Source organism: Bombina bombina, chromosome 3, assembly GCF_027579735.1.
Source record: "Bombina bombina isolate aBomBom1 chromosome 3, aBomBom1.pri, whole genome shotgun sequence".
Classification (NCBI taxonomy): domain Eukaryota; kingdom Metazoa; phylum Chordata; class Amphibia; order Anura; family Bombinatoridae; genus Bombina; species Bombina bombina.
In genome coordinates this window covers 715,032,913-715,058,338 of record NC_069501.1, presented here as the reverse complement: position 1 = coordinate 715,058,338, position 25,426 = coordinate 715,032,913, and the positions used below count along the sequence as shown (strand labels likewise).

General features: G+C 39.2%; 1 protein-coding gene across 2 annotated transcripts in view; it reads right to left on the bottom strand.

The window, feature by feature from the left end:
- The window catches only part of MSI2 (musashi RNA binding protein 2), a 986,805-nt gene that overhangs the window by 248,412 nt on the left and 712,967 nt on the right, over positions 1-25,426 (bottom strand). The window lies entirely within an intron of this gene.

Here is a 25,426-nt window from a genome sequence, read left to right as displayed (position 1 = left end):
GGACAATAAAGGTTATGAATGAAGATTATGTATTCAAGGAGTCCCTATCTCTGAGACTCAGGGGCTGAAAACAGCCAACAAATGAAGCTGTCTGACATTAGGTTGCGCCTATTCCTTAAAGGGATATTAAACAATAAATGCATGCTAGACATGATGATGTATTCAAATCAAATAATATGCAGCTGTATTTTTACCATTATTTAAGTTTCAATATTGACAATATAAGCCAATATAAGTGTAAAGGTTGAGTTTCTATAAAGTACTCTAGATTCTATAAAGTAATGAGAGCCGCCATGTCTAGTTTTCTATGTATCTCTGTCTTCTGCTAAGAACAATTAGGGAAAGATATGTATACCAGGCAAGAAAATAGAGTTTGTGTTTGGATATTCTATTGTATTGCCTGTTTTAAATCTGTCTAACTTTTTGCAGCAGGATAGTGAGATAAAGCTAAAACTTAAGTGTAGACATGGTGGCGTCCGTTACTTTACAGAAACTCAGTGGAACTTAAAAAAACACAAATTTTCAGAGTTAAATTAAAGGAAAGGGGGACAAAATAAATAATGAAAGTATATTGCAAAGTTTTTTTAACTACACATAATTAAGCATTTATAATGCATTACTAATGAAACTTTTGACCCTGTTTTTAGTAAAACCGGAAATTAAAATGTACTTCATTAAAAAAAATAAAAAAAAATACAGAACTTTACAGTACAACAAAAAGAAAACTTGCACATGTGATCATTGGCACAAAGAAAAAGATAATTGCAATCAATAGCCCTGCTCATAAAGGAACAAAACCACTGAACCAACTGCATTATATATTTTTATTTGCACCCTATTAAAAGAAAAAGAAATGCACTGAAAATATCAGTAACAAAAATGCTTAAGGGACAGTCTAGTCTAAATTAAACTTTAGTGACTCAGATAAGGCATGCAATTTTAAACAACTTCCAGTTTACGTCCATCATTGAATTTGCTTTGTTCTCTTGCTATTCTTTGTTGAAAGCTAAACCTAGATAGGCTTATGTTCAATTTCTAAGCCCTTGAAGGCCGCCTCTTATCTCACAGCTAGTCAGTGCTAGTTCATGTGTACCATATAGAAAACATTGTGCTCTCTCCCGTGGAAATATTTATGAATCAGCACTTATTGGCTAAACTGCAAGTCTGTCAAAAAGAACTGAATAAGGGGGCAGCCTGCAGAGGCTTAGATACAAGGTAATCACAGAGGTAAAAAGTGTATTAATATAACTGTGTTTGTTATGCAAAACTGGGGAATGGGTAATAAAGGGATTATCTATCTTTTAAAACAATAACAATTCTGGAGTGGACTGTCCTTTTAAGGTTTCCTAATATTAAAGGTACAGTAAAGGCCTTGTTATTACAAGACTAATCAGTTGTCTTGTTACAGAATAAAATATAAGCCAAGTATTAACACTTTGTTTGCTGCAATTGTTTATCAATAGGTAAACTCAAACTACCATGGTTATTAATAAAAAGTGAATGTAGCAGCTTTAGCCTTAAGAAGTCAGAAGGGTGCATTTACAGATCTAAAAATTAGAAAACCCACAAATGTCAGAAAAGTATATTCATATAACAGTGATGGTTATGTAAAACTGGGGAATGGGTAATAAAGGGGATTACCGTTTTCTCCACAGAATATTTTGCCAGCCTGGTGGGATTATGAAGTAGTCAGGTGTGAGCAGTATAATATTTTCTAATATTATATAATTTTTTGCTATCCAAAGCACAAATTAATTGCATAATTTAACATAAATGTATTTTATGATAGTTTGTGCAGTTAGCTAATTTTAGCGTAATATTGGCTAAAATGTTAACTGGGGGGGGGGGTCAGTAAAATCAGCTGGGTGGTGCACCCGCTAAAAAGGTCCTGGGGAGAACACTGGATTATTTATCTTTTTAAACAATAAGGATTTTCGGGTAGACTGTCCCTTTAAGGATCAGCAACGCACTACTGGAAGCTAACTGAACACATTGGGCGAGTCAATGACAAGAGGAATATATATGTACAGCCACCAAAGAAGCACTTAGCTCTCAGTAGTGCATTGCTGAGCCTACCTAGGTAGGCTTTTAAACAGATGATTCCAAAACAAAGAAACTGGAAATTCTATGCCCTACTGAATCATGAATAGTTACATTTTGACTTTACTGTAGCTATTAGATAGATAATACCTTTATTGCCCATTCCCCAGTTTGCATAACCAGAACTGTTATATTAATATACTCTTTACCTCTATGATTACCTGTATCTAAGCCCCTGCAAACTGCCTCTTATCTCAGTGCTTTTTACAATCTTGCATTTTAGTCAATCAGTGCTCGTTCTTGCATAATAACTATTATCATTCTTCACATGAGTAAGCACAAAGTTAACTGACACACATGAACTAGCACTGTCTAGCTATTGTGTAACATTTAAAAAGCACTGAAATAAGGGGTGGACTGTCTAGCTATTGTGTAACATTTAAAAAGCACTGAAATAAGGGGTGGCATGCTGGGGCTTAGAAACAGGCAAACAGAGGTTATAAAGTACATTAATATAACAATGCTGGTTATGCAAAGCTGGACAATGCGTAGTAAAGGCATTATCTATCTTTTTAAACAATAAAAAAATCAAGTAGACTGTCCCTTTAAACAAAACCATAGGATACTGATCCTTATCACCTGCATTCAATGTATATTAGTCACAATCAGATTTCATTAAAGGGACCATTGCTTTAACTCCAAGTTGAATGTTATAAATCTGAAATTTAAAGGGATATGAAACAAAAAATAAATAAATTGGTGATTCAGACAGAGCATAAAATTTAAAAATAGTTTCCAATTTATTTCTATTATCAAATTTGCTTTGTTCCCATGATATTCTGTGTTTAAGAGATACCTAGGTAGGCATCTGGACTACTCCATGGCAGGAAATAGTGCTGCCCTCTAGTGCTCTTGCAAATGGATAACATTCCTGCAAACTGCTGCCATATAGTGCTCTAGAAATGGACTGGCTCCTAATCATATGTCCCTGGTTTTCAAAAAAAGATACCAAGAGAACAAAGAAAAATTATAATAGTAGAAAAGTAGAAAGCCGTTTAAAATCACAGGCTCTATCTGAATCATGACAGACAAAAATTTGAGTTTCATATCCCTTTAATTAAATAGGGTTCTGTGTCTTTATATGAACTACGTCAAAAAGACTAGTGTGTTTTTCCCAGTCACACACCATGTTCTAAAGGCAACATATTCCATAGAGCTGTACAGTGTGATCCAATACATACATATGCTTGCTAACATAAAGCAGCTGCACATATCTCTTGCAAACCAAGCCTCTTGCTTGGTGTTGGATTACTCTTTTGGATGGGATTAGACCACTGGCTTCCCCAACAGGTCAGGTTTTCAGGATTACCTTGGATGAGAGCAGGTCAAATAACCATTGTTAGTAATCAGCTGATTATTTCACCTGTGCTCTAGTTCAGATATCCTTTAAAATGTGGCCTATTAGAGAGTCCTGAGGGCAGGTTTGAAAACCAGTGGATTAGACTAATGTATTTCAGGAATATACCTCTCTGTAAAGGGAACATACTGACTACTTCCTGTTGTGTGTGTTCTTGCCCTTAACAAATAAGAAATTCATGCGTATACAGTATTAGTAATGGTTCTCCCCGGTAAATGCTAAATTCTCAAAACATATTAAATGCAACAGGGCAATTCACTTTACAGAGGCCTCGGTCTATTAGAACCAGACAAGGGGCCACTTGCGGTAATCAGCTATTTACAGAGCCGGATTTCATCTTGTGAAAGTGCAGCATACTAAGATATGGATTTGCACAGATGTTATCGTGTGCTGCACTTTCACAAGAAGAAATACGGCTTCGAAAAGAGTAGAATGCCACGAGCAACACACTTTCTTGCGCATTCAGCATGTCTAATTAGCACCCTGGTAAGGTTTCATTATTCTCCTATAATCATATGTGGTACTTTATGCTTTTGTGGTTATGTGAATTTTATCTAAGTACAAGTATTAGGAAAGCCAAAAATAAACATATAATTCAGACAGACAAAGCATGTCATTTTAAAGGGATATTAAACAGTCTGTTTCGTTGTTGTAATAAAAAAAAGTGCTAAAGTGGTGGGTTATACTTAAAGGGACACTGAACCCAAATATTTTCTTTCGTCATTCAGATAGAACATGCAATTTTAAGCAACTTTCTAACTTACTCCTATTATCAATTTTTCTTTGTTCTCTTGCTATCTTTATTTTTTAAAAAAAAGGTATCTAAGCTAAGGAGCCAGACAATTTTTGGTTCAGACCATGGGCAGCACTTGTTTATTGGTGGGTGAATTTATCCACCAATCAGCAAGAACAACCCAGGTTGTTCACCAAAAATGGGCCGGCATCCAAACTAACATTCTTGCTTTTCAAATAAAGATATCAAATAAAGATATCTAATTTACTCCTATTATCAAAGAACATTTGATAATAGGAGTAAATTAGAAAGTTGCTTAAAATTGCATGCTCTATCTGAATAGCAAAATAAAAAAATTGGGTTCAGTGTCCCTTTAATAGAAATCATTGCAAAATATATAATTCATAATTTTAAAAGAATTTTATCTTTTATTTCTTTTGTTTTAAACTTCGCTTGTGCAGTGCCCATTACTTCCTTTTACAGCAATACAAGGAGGTTGGGGTCTCTACAAGAAGCTTATCTAGCGTAATGTCAAATCTTCTAGAGTAACAAACTAGTTTACTATTTAAATAATGCTAGGGGGACAGTAAGTCTTTTTTGCTCATGCTCAGAAGTGGGAGAATGCAGTGGCTACAGTGAGAAATTCTAAGTGCTCAATTTGCAAGAAAATAAGTAAGTTGTTTGCTGTTTTTTTTGTTATTTTTTACACAATCTGTTTATTTTTATGTTTACTAAAGAAGCACTTTCATATCAAATTTACATTGTTCTCTTGGTATCCTGTACTACTGGGAACTAGCTGGTGATTACTCACATTCGTCTCTTCTTATTGGATCGTCAGATGTGTTCATTTGCAGGGCTTAAACACAGTTATATACAAGCAGTAGTGTACAACATTATAACATTCTCTTTTTGCACTTGTATATCCCTTTAATAGGAAATTCTAATTCAATAATAAGATTATCTAATTCATTAAAGTGAAGGTAAAGTTAAACGTTGTGTAGTAAATAAATATATATATCATTGAAAATTAATAGTACTTTCATTCATCAGTTTTTTTATATCGTAATATTACCTTCGATATATTATATTATTTGCATCTATCCGGCTCCCTGAAAATCAACCCGTTATAATTTTTTTTCTTCTAAACAACGTTGTTTCAAGAGCCAATTGATTCTTTGGCCGTTAGGCGGCCTTCAAATGACGTAAGCATGCTTTCGGTCAATATGCGCATGCGTAGCATTTTGTAGTTCTTTGTAGTTCTTCGTTCATCCACGTTTTTGCGCATGCGCACTTCAAAATTTAGTTGTCAAGCATAGTGAAAGCTCATCGCAACTTGCGATACAGAGGGCACAGACCACGTTTAACGCATGCGCAATGTTGAGGGTGTAGTAAGGATGCGCATGTGCGGTGAGAAGATGCTCGATGAGCACGAGCTTGGATGACACGTATAGAGCGGGTGGGACCGCTCTATACGCCACTGTCTCAGAAATCAGAAAATGCAAGATGGGAGGAGATTAGGAACGCAACGGTAAATAACATTTAGTTTTAAAAGTATATAAATAACAAATCTTTTATTAAAAAAAACTAGCGACTGGATTTTACACTATAAAAGGAATCTAAAGATTAATTTGCAATGTAAAAAATTTACCTTCACTTTAAAGCATTTTCTTACTACAAATTTTGTTTAACCCCCACAAAAGGGTTAACAACAGGAACCTCAATACATGTGATCAGCATATGGCTGGTGAGCCAATGAAGATCAGCATATGTACATAGTTGTCAATTACAAGCTGTGTCTTGCTCAGTGTAGCTTCGGGGCTCCCCAATTTTAGTTAAACCATTAGTTGGGATTAAACACATAAAAATGTTCTAATTTGTTAGAATCTGACAAATCCTAGCATTTCATTACCACGCTAGAATGTCCCTTTAACCTGCTTGTACCAATTTCCCATTGAGACATTTTTATGCTCGTGTCAGTTCTGTGATGTATTGGTACTGAATATGTTAATACATAAACGAGTGCTACAAGAAACAAATTTGTTTTGCTTGAATTGCATGTATGTATGTGTTTAATCCGTACGCTTTACACAGCTTTATTCAAAATATCACAAAGTCATTTGTGCCACTTTTCCAATGCTTTCATTACGTATGCTCAGGATAATAATACAATCTCTTCTGGCTGGATCAACAATTAACAAGAAAATGCAGTTTAGATTAGCGCTGTCAGAAATAGTCACCCGGTAATTAGCTTCTGCAACCACATAACAGGCAACTGCTGATATCAGAAAGACAAGCAGCGTTTAGGGTTTTCACAGCATACGAGACCAGACACAAAACATTTATAAACAGACGACGCATGTCAATGGAAAAAAAAAAAGAAAAGAATCCAGAGTCTGAAATAGCGTGCAAAATAATTGTGCGGCCTACTGTGCTGCTACTGAAATCGCTGCTCAATAAGCACTCAAGGAGTGGGGATGGAGTAAAATGAAGACTGGAGAAAGCAATAAAGGGAAATGTTACTAAACAAGTTCATTTGCTGGATAGGACAAGAATACATATTTTATTCACTTAAAAAAAAAAATTGTGTGGCATCGTTTTTCTGAGGTACAAATGACAAAAGTGCTCAAGGGTGTATCAGTGTTTCAAGCTAAAAGCATAGAAGTGCACACCAATTTTACATTACAATTCAATAGTATGTGTGTTGTGTTACAAAATATTATAGACCACAGAATGTAAAAATCAAAATTACACTTTAAAGGGATACTAAACCCAAATGATTTCTTTCATGATTCAGATAGAGCACGGAATCTTAAAGGGACATAAAACAAGTTGGGAAAGAGACAAATATAATAATATGTACTTTAATTACTTTACCTGCACATTTATACTGCAGTGCCTCGCCATTAACCCGTTCTTTTAAGTTTCCGAATTGTACAGCTCTAACTAACTTTGTAATTTACTCCTATTATCAATTTTTATTTGGTCTCTTGGTGTCTTTATTTGAAAAGCAGGAATGTAAGCTAAGTAGCCGGCCCATTTTTGGTTCAGCAGCTGGGTAGAGCTGGCTGATTGGTGGCTAAAAGTAACCACCAATCAGCAAGCACTTTCCAAGAAATTAACTTGCTTTAATTGTATTTAAGAACTGTTTAAAAAAATATTTAACTGAATCACTTTAGATGTGTGGCAATCTACCCACCAAAGGGACATGAAACCCAACATTTTTCTTTCATGATTTAGGTAGAACATACAAATTTTAAACAACTTTAAAATTTACTTCTATAATCAAATTTGCTTCATTCTATTGGTATCATTTGTTGAAGGAGCAGCAATGCACTACTGGTTTCTATCTGAACACATGGGTGAGCCAATGACAATTGGTCTCTATATTATATGCAGCCACCAATCAGCATCTAGAACATAGGTTCTTTGCTGCTCCTGAGCTTACTTAGATAAACCTTTCAGCAAAGCATAATAAGAGAAGGCAGCAAATTAAATAATAGAAGTAAATTGGAAAGTTGTTTAAAATGGTGTGCTCTGTCTAAATCAAGAATGTCTAATAATGACTTTACTGTCTCTTTAAGGTTGAGATAATGACTACACCAAGATAAGACTCGCACTAAAAACATGTAACCTGGTCTTTGCTAGAAGCGCTGCAGAAACGTTGGAAGAGTTCACCAGAATAATGGCCAACCGGAAAGGAAGAGCAACAAACAAGAAATTAAAAAGTCTCTGACATAACAGGCACTTGGCTAAAAGAGTGATTTCTGTCTCGGCTGCAGTTAGGCGTACTGTTCCTTTAAGGAGCCCTAGAAGATCAATTAGGCCTTAATTGCAGTAGTCTATATAAGCTCTGTGCTTGTAGCATGTGGTTGCTTGTGTAGTGAGTTAATGAACCTCTTACTCTGGAAATTACTTCTTGGACATACTGGTTTGACTTCTTTTCTCCCCGACTATGCTTTAACCTCTTGTTTGTGAAAGGCTAAGGGCTCCATTTATCAAGCAGCGGATTCTGCTTCGGAGGCCCATCATTTCAGGCTCATCTGAAACGGAAGTTAAGAAGCAGCAGTCATAAGACCGCTGCTCCTTAACCCGACTGCCATTGAAATCATCCGGATCCGATCGGGATGATTGACAGCCCCTGCTAGTGACGGCTTTGGCTTGTCTGTGGTCTCTGCATTTGTTAAATGATTTTGCGCTGCTTTTCCCTGTGAGGCCTTCACCCGGACTGTCTGACTAAGTTTACCTTTACCCTGGATACCTCTGCTATCAGAAGATCTGCATTAAATAATTTATGCAAGCTGCATTCGTCTGGATGGTGAGACTAAATATATACAAAGGTATGTCTTTATTTGATATTCAAATTTATAAACGTAGTTACTTTCTAGTACTAAGTTGTTGCTTGTTTTGTAGGAGCGGATTAAATTTCTAGAGAGAGTTCTCTACTAAGTTTATTCTCATTGCCTCTGTTGAAACACTGTGTTGTTAACGTTCAGTGCATCAGTAAGAGTTTGTGGTGGGCTGGGTCTCTCTGCTATACATTTGAAACAACAGCACTACACCTGACACTGAGAAGACGCATGCTCAAACAGGAAAGCTCTTTGTTGTTTGTTATAGTCTCTAACAGAAAGAGGAGAAACACAAGCCTAAATCAAATCTACATTGGTCAATTGATCATAGTCTATGTCTTTCAAAAAACTGCTTAGACTTTAAGACTACAATAGGCAAATTATACTATTTCTTGGGAACAAAGAAAAACAGCTGGAAACAGCACTGTCAGGTCTATAAGATTATAAAACCCAAAATGCAATCCCTTTTCACCGGGTCCCGAGGAACCTGTAAGAACCTTGTAGGAGGATGACTGTTGAAACTCTAAACTGTATCCCAGAATATGGTCTTCTACCCAAGGATGAGAAAGATTTGAAGGTTGTTTGCCAATAAAAGTCTCAACCTCCCATAGAGGGACTGATTATCAGGCCTAATGCTTTCCCGGGAGATATGAACGTTAAAGAGTATTGTCTCTGCCCCTGTATATTGCCTATGAAAAAATATATATTAGGAGTGTCTTGGTCTTGTTTTTATAGTTCTGGGAAATATAATAGCATTTATCATCAGAAAAGATCAGAAATAAGATATTACCAGTATAATAAATGACAGAAATAATGAATTAAGAACAATCATCAGCACTTCATTGCTTAAAGACCTGTGACTATGAATAGCACTAACTGTAGAGTTAGAGCAGAATAAGTGTAAAGAAAAAAATCACAGTCTAAGTAATATCTATCTGTAAAGAATTAACCTATTATCAATAAAACTAATTAAACAGGTCTTAAACCAAAACACAGGCCCTAGTAACCAGTGGCCTATAAAAAAAAACTTTTTACATAACCTCTCCTCCTTATGACTGCAGGTTCTCACAAGAGAACCTGCAGTCACTATTTATTAAGCAGCGGTCATCAGACTCTTCCCTACCCTATTTTCCACCTCTTAGGTGGAGAATTTCAACCTCCCCGATCTCGTCTGACCGGGAAGATTGACAGCTCCTGCCCACACTTGATTGGACCCTTCCCATATTGAGCATGCTGTTCTGTGGGGGTGGGTCATTTCTCCTATCTTTATCTGAGCCAAATATGCAATTTTAAAAGGGACCTGAAACCCATTTTTGTTTCTTTCATGATTAACCCCTTAATGACCAGACCATTTTTCAATTTTCTTACCCTTAATGACAAAGGCTATTTTTACATTTCTGCTGTGTTTGTGTTTAGCTGTAATTTTCCTCTTACTCATTTACTGTACCCACACATATTATATACCGTTTTTCTCGCCATTAAATGGACTTTCTAAAGATACCATTATTTTCATCATATCTTATAATTTCCTATAAAAAAAATATAAAATATGAGGAAAAAATTGAAAAAAAACACACTTTTTCTAACTTTGACCCCCAAAATCTGTTACACATCTACAATCACCAAAAAACACCTATGCTAAATAGTTTCTAAATTTTGTCCTGAGTTTAGAAATACCCAATGTTTACATGTTCTTTACTTTTTTTGCAAGTTATAGGGCCATAAATACAAGTAGCACTTTGCTATTTCCAAACCCCTTTTTTTCAAAATTAGCGCTAGTTACATTGGAACCCTGATATCTGTCAGGAAAACCTGAATATCCCTTGACATGTATATATTTTTTTTTAGAAGACAACCCAAAGTATTGATCTAGGTCCATTTTGGTATATTTCATGCCACCATTTCACCGCCAAATGTCATCAAATAAAAAAAAAAGTTCACTTTTTCACAAATTTTGTCACAAATGGTTGTAAATGCTTCTTTGGGATCCCCTTTGTTCAGAAATAGCAGACTTATATGGCTTTGGGGTTGCTTTTTGGTAATTAGAAGGCCGCTAAATGCTGCTGCGCACCACACGTAAATTATGCCCAGCAGTGAAGGGGTTAATTAGGTAGGTTGTAGGGAGCTTGCATGGTTAATTTTAGCTTTAGGGTAGTGTAGTAGACAACCCCAAGTATTGATCTAGGCCCATTTTGATATATTTTATGCCACTATTTCACCGCCAAATGCGAGCAAACAATTAAAAAAAAATTCATTTTTCACAATTTTAGGTTTCTCACTGAAAGTATTTACAAACAGCTTGTGCTATTATGGCATAAATTGTTGTAAAAGCTTCTTTGGGATCCCCTTTGTTCAGAAATAGCAGACATATATGGCTTTGGCATTGCTTTTTGGTAATTAGAAGGCTGCTAAATGCTGCTGCGCACCACACGTAAATTATGCCCAGCAGTGAAGGGGTTAATTAGGTAGGTTGTAGGGAGCTTGCAGGGTTAATTTTAGCTTTAGGGTAGAGATCAGCCTCCCACCTGACACATCCCACCCCCTGATCCCTCCCAAACAGCTCTCTTCCCTCCCCCACCCCACAATTGTCCCCGCCATCTTAAGTACTGGCAGAAAGTCTGCCAGTACTAAATAAAAGGAGTTTTTCTTTTTTTTAATAAAAAAAAATAAAATGTTTTAGCTGTGATGGACCCCTGCCTTAGCCCCAACCTCCATGATCCCCCCCCCCAGCTCTCTAACCCTCTCCCCTACCTAATTGCCGCCATCTTGGGTACTGGCAGCTGTCTGCCAGTACCCAATTTGCCCCAAAAACAAAAGTATTTTTTTCTCTTTTTGCAATTATTAATGTTTTCTGTAGTGTAGCAGCCCCGCACAATACCCCAACCCCCTCCCCCTCCCAGATCCTTATATATTTATTTTTTTTAAATCTCTTCCCTCCTCATTGGTGTCAGTGGCCAGCTAATCGCGTGCACGCGCGCCCCCGCACGCTCCCGGCACCCGGCGTGCACATTGCACTTACAGGAACCGGATGCCGGGTAGCGATGGGCCGCCCACCCGCCTCCCTGTTATGCTCCCACCCACCAACGAACCGGCACCATCGCTACCGGTGCAGAGAGGGCCACAGAGTGGCTTTCTCTGCATCGGAGTCTTCTAAAAAGGTATTGCAGGATGCCTCCATATGGAGGCATCACTGCAATACCCTGAGAGCTGCTGGAAGCGATTGCGATCGCTTCCAGCACTCTGTTAGACAACTGACGTACCAGGTACGTCTATTGTCATTAACTGGTTGTTAATGCATGACGTACCTGGTACGTCAGTTGTCATTAAGGGGTTAATATAAAGCATAAAATTTTAAACAACTGTCTAATTTACCTATGTTTTTTCATTAGCGTTGTTTTTTTATTATCCTTTGTTGAAAAGCATACCTAGTTAGCATTTAAAGCAGCGATGTACAGCTAGGGGCTAGCTGCTGATTGGTGGCTGCAGGTAAATATTTATTGTCATTGGCTCACTATATGTGATTAAGCCAGCGCCCAGTAGTGCATTGATGCTCCTTCAACAAAGCAGAACAAGAGAATGAAGCAAATTTGGTAACAGATGTAAGCTGGAAAGTTATTTCAAGTTGTATGTTATATCTGAATTAAATCAAATGCATTTTTATGAGTTTCATATCCCTCTAATGCTTCAGAGTTCCAACACTGCTTAAAGGGACAGTCAAGTCCGAAATAAACGTTCATGATTCAGATAGGGCATGTAATTTAAAACAACTTGACAATTTAGTTTTATCACCAATTTTGCTTTGTTCCCTTGGTATTCTTAGTTGAAAGTTAAACCAAGGTAGTTTCATATGCTAATTTCTTAGACCTTGAAGGCCGCCTCTTATATGAATGCATTTTGACAGTTTTTCACCACTAGAGGGCGTTAGTTCATGTGTGTCATATAGATAACATTGAGCTCACACACGTGAAGTTACCTAGGAGTCAGCACTGATTGGCTGAAATGCAAGTCTGTCAAAAGTTATTATAACTGTGTTGGTTATGCAAAACTGAGGAATGGGTAATAGCTTAAATTATGCTTACCTAATAATCTTCTTTTCTTCAGACGGGGAGAGTCCACAGCTGCATTCATTACTTTTGGGAATTCAGAACCTGGCCACCAGGAGGCGGCAAAGACACCCCAGCCAAAGGCTTAAATACCTCCCCCACTTCCCTCATCCCCCAGTCATTCTGCCAAGGAAACAAGGAACAGTAGGAGAAATTTCAGAGCGAAAAAGGTGCCAGAATAACAAAACACAAAAATTACAGCCGCCCCATACAAAAACGCGGGCGGGGAGCTGTGGACTCTCCCCGTCTGAAGAAAAGAAAATGATCAAGTAAACATAATTGAAGTTTATCTTCATAAACGGGGAGAGTCCACAGCTGCATTCACTACTTTTGGGAAAACAATACCCAAGCTATAGAGGACACTGAATGCAAAACGGGCGGGTACAAAGGCGGCCCCTTCTGAGGGCACCACAGCCTGAAAAAAACCAAACTCCCGACAAGAAACCTGCTTCACTAGAAGCCGAAGGGACAAAAAGAAACAGCCCAAGTAACTGCTCAACAGTTAGAACTAGCAAGGCCTTTTCTAGACACCGCTCAGGTTTTTAAACTCGACCGGACCAAAAAGCCCCTGAGGAAACAAAGTCCTGCAGGTACTCAGCCCGCAAAACAAACTCACCCCCTATCATAAGTAAGGGGAACATCCACATTCCCCCAGAAGGGAAGAAAAAGGACTCAGATAAGAGACTAGGGCAAAATAAACCCCAAAGGTAACTCCAAAAGAGTAACCCAGAATGAAACAATGCAAAACCATTGAAAAAACCCTACCGCCCGACAGGGCAAAGTGAGAAATCCCTATCTGCATAGAAACCAAGGATTAATTAATGCCCTGAGACTGAAAGGGAGAAGGAAACCCCCTTCCCTACACAGAGTGCCAAGTCGCACCCAGGAGAGAACAACCAAAGACAAAATTGTCTCCGGAAGCCGCTGAAACAGTATAAAAATATCTGATTATACTCCTCCAAAGCCGCAGGCGTCCTGCAGCAACGGAGGACTTAGCAGCCCAAGTCGCCAACCCTAGGCATTAGGTTGCACAGGATCATCCTCAAAGAAGCAGGACTCCAAGAGTGCAGAACAACTCCTTCCAAAATAGGAAAAAAGAGACCAGAACCTGGAAAAACAGTAGAGAAACTACCTGCCTCCTCTTAAGAAAGGCTCACAATATCAAACTATGATACACGGCCAAAGATCAATAGATCTGACAGATCCCTGACCCTCGCTCCGGGCAACGGACCAGCACCAAAAGTCACTGATAATGCCCAAAAGGACAAAGGAAATAAAATTCCCCGATCATCAAGACTTCCATGAAGGAAAAAGGAGGGAACCAGCCCCACAAAAAAAGCTTGGGTCCAGGACCCAGACGCAGCCCCTTTTCCGAAGACTAAGGGTACTCCCAAAGAGAGACCCTCAACTGAAAAGTACAGAGATTGCATATCACAACAAATTCATCCATTCACTCTGACATCCTGGACCCAAGGCAGGGGGAACACCCCCACTGAACAGAGGAAGAAAAGTACCTCCCATCATCAGTTGGATACTATGGATAAAGATGCCTTAGGCAAGGGTATTTGCAAGACCAGCATAATGAAATTACAGCCACAGCTGTATTTAAACTCTTGACCTTCAGGATTCAAGGAAGCATAGACCGCCACTAAGCCATGGTGGGACACCATCCACATCCACCCCAAGGATGGAAAACGAAACCAGCACAGCACCTCCGCACACCAGCACAGCACAGCCACACACAGCATGGAGCGTAAGCTGTAGGCAGACTCAACAGGTCAAGTAACAATGACAAAAACATCTGGCCACTACGGCCGTTCCAGTAGAAGACGAATTCTTCAAGAAGAGAAAAATATGTGCCGATAGGAACCGAAGATGTTCCGGAACCGGGAACAGGGCCGTCCCAAACCACTCACAGGGATCTGGAACAGAACTCCAAAAAGTCCAGTCAAAGACAAGGACCAGGACAAATAAACCCGGATACCAAGAACTCGGAGCCGGCTTCCAAACGTACTACCCCCTGAGGAATCACTGGGTTACCTCTCCGGAGCAGACTTCACATCCCAGGCGATGCATCACAGTTAAATCAAAGCCACCTTGGACACTGAACTCTCACGTAAGAGTCTGAGACACAGAGTGCTTAAAAGGGACAGTCTACACCAGAATTGTTTAAAAAGATAGATAATCCCTCTATTACCCATTCCCTAGTTTTGCACAACCACCACAGTTATATAAATACACTATTTACCTCTGTGATTAACTTGTATCTAATCCTCTGCAAACTGCCCCCTTATTTCAGTTCTTTTGACAGACATCTATTTTAGCCAATCAGAGTTGGCTCACCTGAACTCCACCTGCGTGAGCACAGTGTTATCTATATGACACACGTGAACTAACACCCTCTAGTGGTGAAAAACTGTCAAAATGCCCTGAGAGAAGAGGCGGCCTTCAAGGGCTTCGAAATTAGCATATGAACTTCCTAGCTTAGCTTTCAACTAAGAATACCAAGAGAACAAAGCAAAATTGGTGATAAAAGTAAATTGTTTAAAATTACATTCTCTATCTGAATCATGAAAGTTTATTTTGGACTAGACTGTCCCTTTAAGACACCCACAACGGGAAACAACTCTCAAATTAAAAAGGGTGCTAGGCAATTATGAGAGCCACACAGCCATACTGGTTGACCCTAAGGCACTAGGGACAACAGCACTAAGTCAAAGACTAAGGGAACGTCAAGCGAACAGAGCTCAACCCCAGATATTCAGGTTTGAACATAGGACCATAGTCTCCAAGATCCTCTCAGGATCCTTCTCCTCGAAGCCCCTACAGTTCAAGGAATAATGAATCAACTTACATTCTAACCTCAGACTGGTAAAAACCTAAAAATGTTTAAGCAGGGGCAAAAACAGTAAAAGGGAACACCCTAATCTGCAAACTCCAAAAATATGGGGGCAGATGGAATCCCGGAAGTAGAAAAACCCAAAGGCTCTACTTCCTGAAACAGCTGACCAAAGGCCAACCCCAAAGAAAGGAGACAAAAAAGAGCCCAATCAGCCTCAACCCGAAGGAAGAGATACTGTCATCAAGGAAAACAGATCCAAAAGGACAATTCCAAAGAAGACCTTAAAGAATACGCTCTGGCCCCTCACCAACAAATAGGAACAGAACAGCAAGAACTTAGTGCAATCCTTCGGTCGCCTGCAAATCACGATTTAGGCGGAGCTATTAGTAACCCAACACCTAGTCTGATGCTACTTCTTGAAAGAAGAGATGAGAACCAGCCTGTCGACTGAGAAAGGAAGGTCTCCTCTCCATATGTAGCCCTGCATGGGCAGAGCCTCAAAAAACGTATTGAAGCTCATGGAAGTTCCACTTCACGAACACTCTAGCAAAAAGCAAAAACCTAATTCGACCTGAAGAGAACCCAAAAAGAAACCAACTCCTCAACCGAGTGAGAAACTCACCATCCAACCAGGCAGCCAGTTGCACTGGCACCACATGGATGATATAAGCCATAAGGAACAGAGATTAGCGCCCAACCAGGACCAGCCTGCTACATAGGGCATTCAAAACTGACCCAGGCCACAGAAAATCAAGATCCCATAGGATCGACAAAACTAAGGACATAACAATGTACTAAAACCTTAACATGCAAATCCTGCGGAAGTGCTCAAGCGACCACAAAATCGCCAGTATCAAATTCCAATTTATAACAGACAGAAACTTCCAAAATAAATAAAACACATCCTAACCGGATCAAAGAGAAAGAAGGCAGCACCCACAGGTGAATGGCCAAGAAGAATGGATATACTAACAGGACCAGCCAATCAGAGACCCCATTCCTTCAAAGCTCAGAACTGAAATAAGATACCCAAAAAAAAAGGAAATTGGAGACGATAAGGAGATTAACTGTATCCCCACACGTCTAACCCAGCTTGCCGCCTGGAACAGAAGACCGCGGATCCCCCAACCTATTAGGAATGGGATCCTCCAGCACCGCCAAAACAAGCCGCAGCAGGACACAAAGGCGCGACAGTCTATAACAAAAAGCAAGACTTACCTCCGCCGGGGCAAGTGATGACCCCGACCCCGAGGGTTGGGCCCCTGAAGCTTCAGAGGAAACCGCTTCCCCAGATGGCTGACCTGACCCAGACGATCCCACGCCTGACGTGCCCTGGTTAGCAGAACACGGACAGTATATCAGCAACATATCCCTCTCCCAAAGATGTAAATGCGCCAACGCCATAGATATAGCCATGCGGAACCGTGCCGTAACCTCTGGAGGAAACAAACTGCCTTCCGGAGAAGGGGTAACGGCATTAGGGACACCTGCTTGCGTAGCCAAGGAAGTTTCTAGGGGACGCGCCCCACAGGGTATGGGATCCCCAGGGGTGGATGGCTCGGAGGATTTTAAGTTCCCAGATCCGGGAGAAGAGAGCACTCTAAAGCGGCATTCGGAACATAACTGATGGGCATGGATTACCCCAGCCATTTCATACTCTTCGCAAAAAGTAGAATCTGAATCAGAGACATCCATCTCCTAAAAAATCAGAATCCTCCACAACTTGGTGATAGATAATTATGGATAGAAAAAATAAAAACCAGCACCTTACACCCCCCAATGGCTGGGGCACTCACCACGTCCTGTGACCCAGACAACTAGCGAACAGATTCTCTCCGTCGCCACACGGTCAGGAATACGGAAATGGAGAACAGAACGTGACCACGCCTAGTCACAAGGTACACCGTGCAGGCCAGAAAAAAGCACGCCAAGGCCACCAGGACCGCGCAGCCTGACAAAAAGCACGTAGTGTTCCGATATAGCCACAAGCCCAATTTTGTCTACACATTAGCAGACAGAATTACATAGCAAACATGATTAAAGTCCCCCCTGTTCAATAACCCCCCTCAGGAGATATTAACCCATGATTCCATAAAGATAAAGGAGTCCCACTGAGACCCTGACTTCTTCGTTTACATTACATTCACATCATCGAAGTAAAATGAAACGATCTAACCGGAATCTACGCCGTGGAACAGGAACACGGCCCTTCAAGTGTGACAGATAGTAGCTTCGCTTCTGACATGGACTTGAGTGAAGAAAGCAGGCAGCGAAACTCGTCAACGCTGATTGCTAAGGAGCTGTTAACATGAGTCGGGATAGTTTCTCAGAAAGACTCTCCCTGCATCTCCAGACTTTAACATTCATCCATGCTCTTACTGAGAGGCTGACAGGATTATTTAAAACTCCAGTCCCATTTCGAAGAGTACTACCGTCCATAAGAGACTATCTTAAATCTTCTGACACTTCTCTGCCAACCTCCTGTGACGAAAGGCAAAGAATGACTGGGGGATGAGGGAAGTGGGGGAGGTATTTAAGCCTTTAGCTGGGGTGTCTTTGCCTCCTCCTGGTGGCCAGGTTTCTGAATTCCCAAAAGTAATGAATACAGCTGTGGACTCTCCCCGTTTATGAAGAAAAAAGGGATTATCTATATTTTTAAACAATAATTCTGGTGTTGACTGTCCCTTTAAATGACTCAACCTAGGAAGAAACTGGACTTAAGCAGGAAGGTGAAAAAAATATTTAGAGGTGGGAATTCACATCCACTGACTTCAGAGACGAACTTCTACCTATTCCTGTGGCAAGAGACCATCTACCCAATAGTACCAATATGGTTCTTTTGGAATACAAGATTTATAAGATCTCTCTAATAATCACATCTCAGCTTTTCTATGCAATCCAAAAGTTTAATTTTAATTGCAAATACTCATGGAAACATAAAGATAGATGTTCAGTGCAAACGTGGCCACAAAAAGAATTATTTTTTTTTATTTTTTTTTTTTAATATGCAATTTTTTTTTGCACAGATAATGTTTGCACAGCATCCAGTGCCAAGAGGGTAAACACAAATGGACTATAAACCAGTGATTTTCAACCAGTGTGCCGTGAGAGATCCACAGGTGAGCCGCGGCAGACTGACAGGCTCATCATCATTTTATTTTTTTTAAATTTCATCATCATTTTAGTTATGCTTCAGTTCTTAAATAAGCAGAATGATGCGTTACCATGCGCAATGTCCTGTGAATAAGAGAGGGAAGTGGGAACAGTAACAAGTTAACTTAAGTGCACCCTTTCAAGCTCATCCCTGCTACATTTTCTCTGTCACACATTCACACATGTCACAGCGTTCGCGTCAGAAGATCAGCTTCACACTGACTGGTTCAGATTTTTAAATTTATTTGATCAGCCGCTCGCGCTACTGAGTTGCTCCCATATTCAGCTCAGCATTCATTCGTTCATGGCAGCGCAACGGCATAGAACCGGTCAGGGCAGCAGCACCCAGCAGCGCTGGTAGCACCTAGGAGCAGGACAACAACCATGGCGGTAAGTACCCAGGGGGCTGTGGGCTCCAAGCTCACCCTGGCTGCAGGCCCTGCTACATTCAGCCAGTGTCCCCGCCAGCAGATCAGCTTCACATCATCGGTACAGACTCTTTTTGTCCAGTCGTGATACTGAGTTGCACTTTCTGACTCAGCATAGATAACTACACATTCTGAATAAAAAGATTAATGTGGAGTGAGCTAAGCCGAATCAAGAGCAAAACTCAGTAGCACTGCTGGACAAAAAGTGGTAAAGCCTCAACTACAACCAGTGTAAAGGTTTAGCGCTCTCGGCTCTCCCATTCTCCTTTTTCATCAGGCAGCATTGGGGGTTCTTATTGGCAGTGTGACTGCATAGCACCATTACGTTCTCTCTCTTCTCCACTGTACACTATTTCTGTGGTTTCCTATGGCTCATCTTTGCAATGGAACAAGTAAAGTGTTTTGTACATGAGTCAGAACTTATCCCATAGTAACAGCGGTCAACAGCACCCCCTCCCCGGCTCAGTGCAGGGCAGCAGCAAGCACCAGGAAGCAGCAGCACAACTATGGGTTAAGTACCAGAGGGAATTAATGGGGCTGGGGCATAGAGACTTATGGGAAAGGAATTAGTTACGATCTGGCTATCAAATGGAGTGGTGATAAATTAGCCCATTGGGGAATATTGCCCTTATATTTAAAGCAATAGGATTGTGTATACTTCATCATGTGGTCTGGGTACACTAGTATTACTTTTCCCCTTGGCATATACAAGGTTACGGTCATGTGGTATGTTTAGGAACTAGCTGTCAGGTTGCCTTTGCTAGTGTGCTATTTTTACATATACGGACCTAGTACCATTCCTAAATGTGTTTCAATAAATATGAGTGTGTGTGTGTAAATATGTATATGAATGTGTGTGTGATTATGTGTTTATCAATGTGTGTATAAATGTGTGAGTGTGTGTATGTATATATGTGTAGGTGTAAGTGTGTGTAAATATGTATATGTGTGTATGAACATGTGTGTGTGTGTGTGATTATGTGTTTATCAATGTGTGTATAAATGTGTGAGTGTGTATATGTATATATGTGTAGGTGTAAGTGTGTGTGTAAATATGTATATGTGTGTGTGAATATGTGGGTGTGTGATTATGTGTTTATCAGTGTGTGCGTATAAATGTGTGTGTGTAAATATTTATGTGTGTATGAATATGTGTTTATCAATGTGCATAAATATGTATGAGTATGTATAATATGTGTGTGTGTAAATATTTGTGTGTATGAATATGTGTTTATCAATGTGTATAAATATGTATGAGTGTGTGTAAATGTGTGTGTATGAGTATGTTTAATATGTGTGTGTGCAAATATGCGTGTCTCCTCTATTTGTGGGGGGCAGCTAGCGGAGCTCTGTTAAAGGGGAGAAAGTGTCCCTCTCTGGCTAAATTAAATGTGGGGAGGTATGATAAAGCTGGTGCTTTGGTAGTACATACACAGGTAAATATAGTAATATGCTGGTGGGCTAGGCTTGCGCAATCCCATACCCATAGTATGTGTGTGTATGTATATATTGCAAAACAAAGATGTATCAAAATCATATATATATATATATATATATATATATATTTGTAGTGACTGTCAAGCTTAATTTAATTGAATTGACTAAAGTGTACTAAATGGTTTATATATATATATATAATGTATGATTAGGCTACAATGTGTGATTTTGTAAAATTTTGGGATGGTGGTGTGTCGCAGGATTTTTTAATGTAAAAAAAATGTGCCATTGCAAAACAAAGGTTGAAAATAACTGCTATAAACAATGCAGAATAATATCAGGTGCCAAATAAAGAAAAAAGGTTATCATATAGAGAACACACAGACCTACTGCAATGTCAATCAAAGCCTTAAAGACAAAGGAAGCTTGTTCCACTAAGTAGCCTACAAGCTCTCTGTAATCCAAGCTCCATTACATATGAGACACTGTCAGTCACAGCACAGTGAGCCACAACTACAGCTCTGTCAGGATAGAGATCTATCAAGAACTACAGCAGAGATGTACCACACTGCACTGTACATAATACTTTTTTTTCATTCAGAGATGTTCAGCTGAACCATCCATGAAACTGCAGAACACTGCTAAATTAACCCCTTGGCTGAAAGAGAAGGCTTCAATTTAATAAGCTTGCTTGCATATCATTTACAGAGTTTACGGTTATGGTTTTTCCCTGCAATGATCAATACAGAGGTGGAATTACATTTTAAAACAATATGTACACATTATTCTTATTTAAAGGGACATTAAATACATTTTATAAACATAGTATTGAGTATATACTCATGGGTGCTGCCATGTGGAAATCTAGCTTTCACTACGGTCCAGTGCTGATGTGTTTCCTCTAGATAGCTGCCGTGTAACAAAGGTTCTGTAATTGTAGCACCCATTATTAGGAGGTGGTGCATGAAATGTATTCAGTGTTTAGTGTCCCCTTAATAAAGGGACAGTTCACCCAAAAAAATGATCCCCTTTAAATCGTTCCCAATGATTCATTTTACCTGCTGGAATGTTTTAAATTGTTTACAAGTAGCTCCTTTATCCCTATTTTGGCATTTGAAATAGCTGATTTAGCTTGTGGAAGCCCAACCTATTGTGAAAGTTTCTATACTGGAGTATATTCTATTGAATAGCCTAAGTAAACACAGCCAGCAGAAGAAATTAAACTCACAGTGGGGTGCAGGATAGTTAAGTTATAAAATTATAATTTTCCATTGTTCTCTCTATGTATTGAGCTTTGGTGTTCCAGACAAATATAAGATAAGGAAGCAAGTGTGTGTACATGAAAGTGATAACATAATGAGATCTGATATTACCTGAAGCTCAACCCATTGTAATAGGCTGTGGTTTAAAAGCACAAAACCAGCTACTTCATATACACAAATAAACAGAAAAATGCAATTTCTCAAATATTTTATACTCTGCAGCTGGTATAATAAATCATTGAAAATGTGTAGTCTTTTTATTATAAGTTTAATTTACAGTTTAGTACTCATTATTCTGGAGATACTGTATGTAAAACATACTTAAATACATTCATTCAAAGTTTCCGACTTGGTTTGTAACAAAACCTGAGGCTATTTCTTTATTAAGAAATACTAAACTGGGTTGGTTTGTTGATTGAGGAACTATATGCTTTATTTTTTTTCCTTCCTCCTTTTTTTTAATAATTTAAATATTGTTTTCAATGAAATAATTACTTTTAAAACAAAAACTAACGAGGAAGAGACTTGTGAGATCAAAATGATTAGGTTATATGATAGGGTGGTTTCACTCAGTAGGCAAGTGCTTTAGTGCGCATGAGCTTCACGGTGTCCCTGTTGCCAGCACTTAAAATGTCTGAATCACACTTCTGGGTGCCCCTGCTGATTCACAGCAATGAATTATGAAAGGGAGGTATTTATAACTCTGCTATCTGATTGGCTGTGATGTGCTGCCTACATAAACTTTCTTGCTTTGTTTTTACAGAACTGTAGCCTGGTTTTAATTTGATGACATGGTAATTATATTAGAAAAATGCAACTGAGAAATTCCCTGGGAGTTTTTAACAAGTAGTGACGTGGTCCAATCAGACAGAAAATGAGATGACATTCTGCTAACATATGAGCCAAGAATATAAAGTCTACAATTTGTGAAGGGTGGAGGAGCATTTAGAAGAAGTATAACTAGTAAAGGCAGAGGTCTAATATGTAATTATGACTGACAGTCAGCCGTATAACTCTTCATATTATATCAATCTTGTATGATGTTTCAGTTATTCTTCACTTAATTCTTAATATTGTGTTTAATCTTAAATCAGCTTACCACATGCTGTACTGTTATACACATTGAGGGCTGGTTTAACATTCCACTCAACAGGGTGTCGCCATCTGTGCTGATAACTAGGTTACTAAACTCTTGCAAACATATAGCATTCATACGAAAACATTAAGCATCACGTGTTTACTTTACAGTGCATATGAGCACAGAAACAAGACTTTTACAATTGTCTCCCTGTAACAGGCCATAGCAAGTTGCTAACTACACCATGTGGAATACCTCATCAACAGATAGCTGTTAGGGACCTTGTTTTTAAGTTGTACTATTCACTGGAGATAGTGAAGACTATTGGTGAATTTATGCAAAACAATGCAAAATTACCTTTAACCCAAAATAAATTTATGTTCCCATTTTTGAATCCCTTTGTATAGTACAAAATGGTATAAGCAAGAATCCACAAATATGCTCTTATGTGTCCCTGGTCAACGCACTACTACAGGAAAAAAGGTCAGAGGTTGCAATAACCACATCTGCATACCAGAGCCCAGAAATGATTCAAGACTGCATTTAATTTTTAATTTTATGAACATGATTCTTTGTCTAGATGTGTAAGCGTTGTGAAAATAATTACATTATTATTAAATGTTAAAAGCTACTTTTAATTGTAGTGAGATGCTCCTAGAAAATATAATCTAATATGCTGGTATGTTTAAGTAAACAAGGAAAGAGGGGAGACAAGGAGTAAAAATATGGGGTTATTTAGTTGCTGTCCAGTATCACTTTACCCGCCCCTTTTATTTTTATTTTTTCACCTTCCTCTCCCAACTCACACTTGGATCAGACAATACATATGGGTCATGTTTGGTTCTTTTGTAAATATGTTGTTAAGTTACTAAATGTAACAATGTGAGTTTAATATACAAATTGAGACACTACCACAAAACATTACAAAGCCAGTATATAAAAGTATCATATTTATTTACAGATGTATAACTCTACCAAATATAAATTGTATAAGTCTTCAGGAGTTGACTTGTCCAATTAATTAAGCACCCTGTTGTGGCGTGAAACGCATCAGATTTCCCCCTCCTGTGGTGCTTTTACTACTATTTTTTCAATAAAGTGGATTACTATTTACTGTTGTCCAATCACAGCTTTTTTTCCCTTTTGCCTCTTTGTTTTGCGGTTTGTTCACCGCTCACGGCCAGCACCACACAGCCCCAGTATATGGATTTTTTTCCTGCTCTGCTTTGTACTAGTTCGTCATACGCACAAGGGATCTGAGTGGTGTTTTCTTTCTTTTTTGTCCAATTGATTATCCAAATTCATCTTATATCCTTGTTAAATACTTAAAAAACATAAATTATGCTTACCTGATAATTTCATTTCCTTCTGTATGAGGAGAGTCCACGGCATCATTCTTTTCTGTTAGGAAATACTGAACCTGGCCACCAGGAGGAGGCAAAGACACCCCAGCCAAAGGCTTAAATACTCCCCCTACTTCCCTCACATCCCAGTCATTCTGCCAAGGGAACAAGGAACAGTAGGAAAAATATCACGGTATAAATGGTGTCGGAAGAGAAAAACAAATTTTAATTCGCCCATTGGAGTATACAGGTGGGGGACATGGACTCTCCTCATACAGAAGGAAATTAAATTATTAGGTAAGCATAATTTATGTTTTCCTTTCTAATATGAGGAGAGTCCACGGCATCATTCCTTACTGTTGGGAAAACTATACCCAAGCTCTAGAGAACACTAAATGATAACGGGAGGGGGAAAAAAGAGGCGGACCCTAATCTGAGGGCACCACAGCCTGTAAAACCTTTCTCCCAAAAGCTGCTTTGGCCGAAGCAAAAACATCAAACTTGTAGAATTTTGAAAAAGTATGTAAGGAGGACCAGGTAGCCGCCTTACAAATCTGATCCATAGAGGCCTCGTTCTTAAAGGCCCAAGAGGAAGCCACCGCTCTAGTGAAATGAGCCGTAATCCTTTGAGGAGGTCTAAGTCCCACTGACTCGTAAGCTAAGCGTATAACACTCCTCAACCAAAAAGATAAGGAAGTCGAAAAAGCCTTCAGACCCTTACGCTTCCCAGAGTAGATAACAAACAAGGAAGAAGTTTGCCTAAAATCCTTAGTAGCTTGAAGATAAAACTTTAAAGCTCGAACCACATCCAGATTATAAAGAAAACGTTCCTTCGAAGAAGGATTAGGACATAAGGAAGAAACCACAATCTCCTGATTGATGTTGCGATCAGACACCACCTTAGTTGGAAAACCCAAGCGGGTACGTAGGACAGCCTTATCAGTGGAACACCAGATAAAGGAGGCTCGCATTGCAAGGCAGCTATTTCAGAAACTCTGCATGCCGACGCAATAGCCAATAGAAAAATAACCTTCCAGGACAACAATTTAATGTCAAACAAAGGCATAGGCATAGGTCTGGAGGGCAAGACAAGCAGAAGTTAGCTTGTAACGTCTCTGGTCTGTAAGGAATATCCTCATGGATATGAAGTCTATTATAGTACCCAGGAAGGTAAGCATCCTTCAGATCTATAGTGGTCATGAACTGTCCTTCTTGAACTAAGGGAAGGATAGACCTTATTGTTT